The sequence below is a fragment of the Scomber scombrus genome, chromosome 2 (assembly GCF_963691925.1).
Source record: "Scomber scombrus chromosome 2, fScoSco1.1, whole genome shotgun sequence".
NCBI classification, from domain to species: Eukaryota; Metazoa; Chordata; class Actinopteri; order Scombriformes; family Scombridae; genus Scomber; species Scomber scombrus.
The window spans coordinates 23,268,510-23,273,453 of NC_084971.1; positions in this window are offsets into that span (position 1 = coordinate 23,268,510).

Consider the following 4,944-nt stretch of genomic DNA (forward strand, 5'->3'; position numbering starts at 1 on the left):
TTTCTTCACAGCTGAGGAGATGCACCAGACTGTGCCTCATCCAACAATCAATGGCTTATTACCAACTCAAAGGTATCTGGACTTTGATAGTACAGATGAACCTTGAGCCCCCCTCACATGTGGTATTTCAGCATGCAAGCCTGCCTGTTACAGAGCCATAAATCATATAGTATCAGAACTGTGAGTTAATGAGTATTGATGCTTGGTGTCCATAACCAAGGATGATTAGGATTAGTGATTAGGTGATTATCTTTCAAGGGCCAGAAGGTGCAAATCGCTCAGCTGTGGCCCAGAATAGCTGGTTTTACATGTGCAGTGTGATCATTATTCAGAAGCCCTCATCCTAAAATCCAATTTTTAACACTGACTCTTGCCTTTCTTTGACTCTGACATTTCAGTATCAATAAACAAATTGTTTGAAGCACGTAAGCATGTATTTGTGCTGGGAAAAATAAGGGAAAAGGTTTAGCTGGTCCTGGGTTATAACCCAGGCTGGAAAATGACTTTTGAGACAATATACAGTATAGTAAGGAATTTAAAGATGCAGTATGTAGAATTTAGTGGTATTTTACACGACGGAATTAGCTGAACTAATATAATATTCATAAGTGTGTTTTAATTAGTGTATAATCACCTGACATATTCATTGTGTGTTAATTGCCTTAGAATGAGCCCTGTATATCTACATAGGCAGCAGATCCTCTTTGATGGAACCCAACATGTTGCACCACTAAGTTTCTAAGGTAACCCAGAACAGACAGACCTGGCTCTAGAAAGGGTCTTTCACATTTTTCGCAAATTTCGCAGCTGCCATAGGTCCTCCTATGCTTAGAAGGGGAGGATGAAGGGAGGTGTATGCCTTTGGTTGCAATCTGCAAGCTCACCACTAGATGCCACTAAATCCTACACACTACACCTTTAAAATTAACCTTTAAAGCTGTAAACAGCTTTTTTAAACCCTAACCCTCAGGCAGTTTTTCTCTTTGGACAGTTTGGATATAAGGTGCTGTGTCTTTTATTTTAGTTTCTCACTACAACTGAGCAAAACCAGCATTTTCTAAGCTGAAAACAGCAAATCCATTACATCAAAAACTGATAAGTTAATCTTCGCTAGCTATAAACAAAACTCAGCATGAAATTTATTGATATTTATTTTCTTGACCACAGATTATGGGGACTGTAGATACCATTGAAGACACCAAGGTCATGTCCTTTGTAGTATTTTTTTTTCTTTTGTGGATTTGGGTTAAAGCAATCCTGGGGTTCACACTTGAGCTGATGCCAATGTTTATGTACTTTTATTTCTAGAAAACTATAAAAAACACAATTTTATTCCTGGCATTGAGGAGGAGGGTTTTTTAAACACTGTTTAGACTTTCATGATAGAAAGATAAAATGTAAGGAAAGTACAACTGAAATTGAACTGCACTTAAATTAATTTTTTTTTTAAAAACACCTTCATTTTGAGGGTGGTGAATGGTTTATGTGGGGTATGATGCCTGAATCTTGAAAAAACAATTTAATTACACAAAAAACAGTGAACAAGTAGAAAAATATTACATTGTTAAAAGGTTTAACTTGATCGAGACTCAGTACCTTTTGGCACTTTTGAAAAAGTTGATCCACAGTGTCTTTTTTTACAGACATGTAAGAGTTAATTTGTGTTTCTGTCAAGTTAAAAAAGAGGAGGTGTGACTTCCTTTGCAGTGTTTTAGACAACACAGAGAAACACAGGCAGCATGGTCACAAAAGCTCCGAGGTCAGAGGTAATGAGTTTGAAAAGGAGGATCTTCGTCTTGGGCTGAAACTCCATATAAAGACACTCGACTGGGTTCTATCAAAATCATCTCCTGGACTCACTTTGGGTGTGTTAAAATCTGAAGCAGCAATCTGTGCATCGTTCTCCTTTAATTATTAATTTTTCTTTCAAGATAAGGACTTTCCTTCCATTTTCTGTCTGTGTGACAAAAGGCGATGATGTAACAAAAGCTGCTTATCACTCTACAGGGACGCCCGAGATGAAGGAAAAAAAATCTTTATTTAGTTTGTATGTTAGCAGAGACCTATTGTTCAAGACACTATCAATAAATACAATATATCGATAAATGTGTCTGTCTAGCTCTACGTCTTTCTCCCTTTCTTTCTAGCTCGCTGTGTTTCACCTTTATGAGTTTGTTTTGGATCTTCTCGTATCACCGGGGGACCTATGATTTATGGGCACATCTGTCAGCCATAATAACCCAGTCTCTAATGAAGCTGTGTAAGGTGACCTTTGTGTATACTGTTTGTGTGTATATATGTGTATGTGTATACTTTTTTTTGGTGGTGCATTTTTGCACATATATGCTCTGTTATAAAGGTTATGAGGGCATGTGCTTGTGAGCTGAATGGTAAGCAAGCAATGATGAGCTTTGAAATATTGGATATGTGCATGTATGTGTGTCTGTGTTGCAGAGAAGACAGAGTGAGAAAAGGAAAGAAAAACAGCAGATAGAAAGACAATGTGTGACAACTAAATAGTGACTGTATGAGGGGACAAAAGGTGGCACACTGCAGGAAACTGCAATTGTTTGATACTCACACGGCCTAACGCTGCACTGCAAACAAATGTAGGCCACATATTCTACTGGGAATAGAGCGGCCATAAGGAGGACGAGCCTCACTTCCAGCTATCTCGCTATAATATAATACGAGGTGGATAAATAAGGGGAAGGAGCAGAAGCAGACCACTTTATGGGAAATATCTTGCAGAGTGGAAACCAGCCGGAGCTTTAATCACCTCACTATTACTGGCTTAGGATGCTTTATTACGATATCATCGTCAAAAAGAGAGAAAAAAGGAGCTTCTGGGACAGAGAGAAATGGAGGCGTGAAGAAAAAATGGGAAGTTGAAGTTGAAAGGGAAGGCAGAGTGAGAAAGCAAGGGAGAGAGAGAGGTGGGAAGAGATGAAGAAGAAAGATGATTATGAGAAACGGCACAGATATAGTTGAGAAATCTCTCACCATTCAACAGTTAAATCTCCAGAGCAGGTTTTAGAGCCTGGGTTATGCAGAATTAAACGACAGCACCACCCCTAATTAGCCACTTCGCAATCTCTAGATATGATCTCTAAATAGCTATTAACACTCATCCCCATGATAAAACTGTGTCTAATATGCCACAATAATGCATCAGGGAATGGATTGTGATGTGATGATGCTTCTGTGCGGGTTTCTATATGAGCTGAAGACGCTTGTGTGTTTATGAAGCTAACTGGGTCACTACAAGCAGATCTCAAATCCCAACACCAGGACGACAACTTATCTGTAGGACTTCAATTATATTATGTTGCTGCTGGCCTAAATTCCCCCCAGAATCCCAAGATGCTATTACTGAGTCACACATGGGGGGTGTTTACACTTTGAAATGTTAAAAACACATCTGTTTCATCTAAATAGGACAGTACAGTGACTCAGGGTAAAAAGTATACAATGTTTTCTACACAAGAATACCTAATTAGAGTACCCTTTATTCCTTTTCTTTTAGATTATTTTAAATTCATCCAAATGAAGATGAACACAGCCTTTCATACTGTAAACTCTAATCAGAAGAGATCTGCAGCTGCTAGAGCACACAGGTGGTCGAGTGGTTAGAGCGCATGTCACTAGGCAGCCGACCCCTGTTCGAATCCCAGCAGGAGGTCCTTTGCTGCATGTCACACCCCCCTCTATCTCCTGTTTCCTGTCTGCCTACTGTTAAATAAAGGCGTCTGTGCTGAAAAAAAGAAGAGATCTGCAGCGTATGTAGTTTTTCATCAATTAAATAAAATCTGATGATGCCTTGAGCTAAAATACACGATTTCCCTTTTTTATCAGTGATCAAAAATACCTGTTTTTACATGTACACATTACACCACGGTGTCCCTACGGCCCAGCAGCTGCTCGCCCATAGTAGCAACACCATTAATCTCACCGTCTCAGCATGAGTAGGAGGCGACCCTTGGGCTGTAACGAGGGGCTCCCGCCTCCACTCATAGACTTTCAGTCTTTAATTTTACACAGCCTGGGAAATTCCTTGTTAAGTAGTAACACTTGAGAGATTATTATTTTGCTCTCAAACCGGGTATTAGTGCTGTGCTATCACTGTCATGGTTTGAAGATATGAATATAATAACCAGTTTTTTTTAACAGCGTATTTGTTATAGGGGCTTACTTTTGTTCTTTAGTACAAATATGAGCTGACTCGACACTTCAGCGTTAAATCATGACAGATATATTATGTAACAAATCATTATAGCTTTGTTAATATCATATTTCAAGTGCTAATGGTGAGGTGGAGCTAGAGGAGAAAACTGCAGAATTGCTTATTTATATGATAATTGAGTCTAAACAGAAAAGTAAGCTGTATTATTTTTGTTATTTCAGGATATTTTGGCTTTAATGTAACATTGCTGTCATTATACTTAAGTAAAATGAAATACTTATATATATTTTATGTTTGTCTTCCCATGAAAAGTATAATTTCTTTGATTAACAACAAGTAGCCTTCTGTATCTTATTCCTCTGCACCACAAACCTCCATTGCTATCCAACTACTATTTAAAAAATGATAGATTAACCACACTGTTGCACTGGGTGACATGTTCCTTCATTACCATGAATGCACACACATACTGTAGTTACATAAGCCATCATAAGCCAACATAAACCATCTTGCTGCTGTAAATAAGGACTAGCTCCCCAAATAATCCCCCATAAATTCAATATTTACTCCTTTTTCAGTAACATTTGATGAAAAACTAAAACTGCTTTAGGGAATAACTGAACATGAACAATGGATGTTCTGATAAAAGCCACAGACAGGTATGTGGAAATGACACACGTAGAGATACATCAGAGATTGATACATTGTTGTTTTTGGTCTTTTCATGGGATTTGTTGACCAGAAAAACTCTGAATAATGAC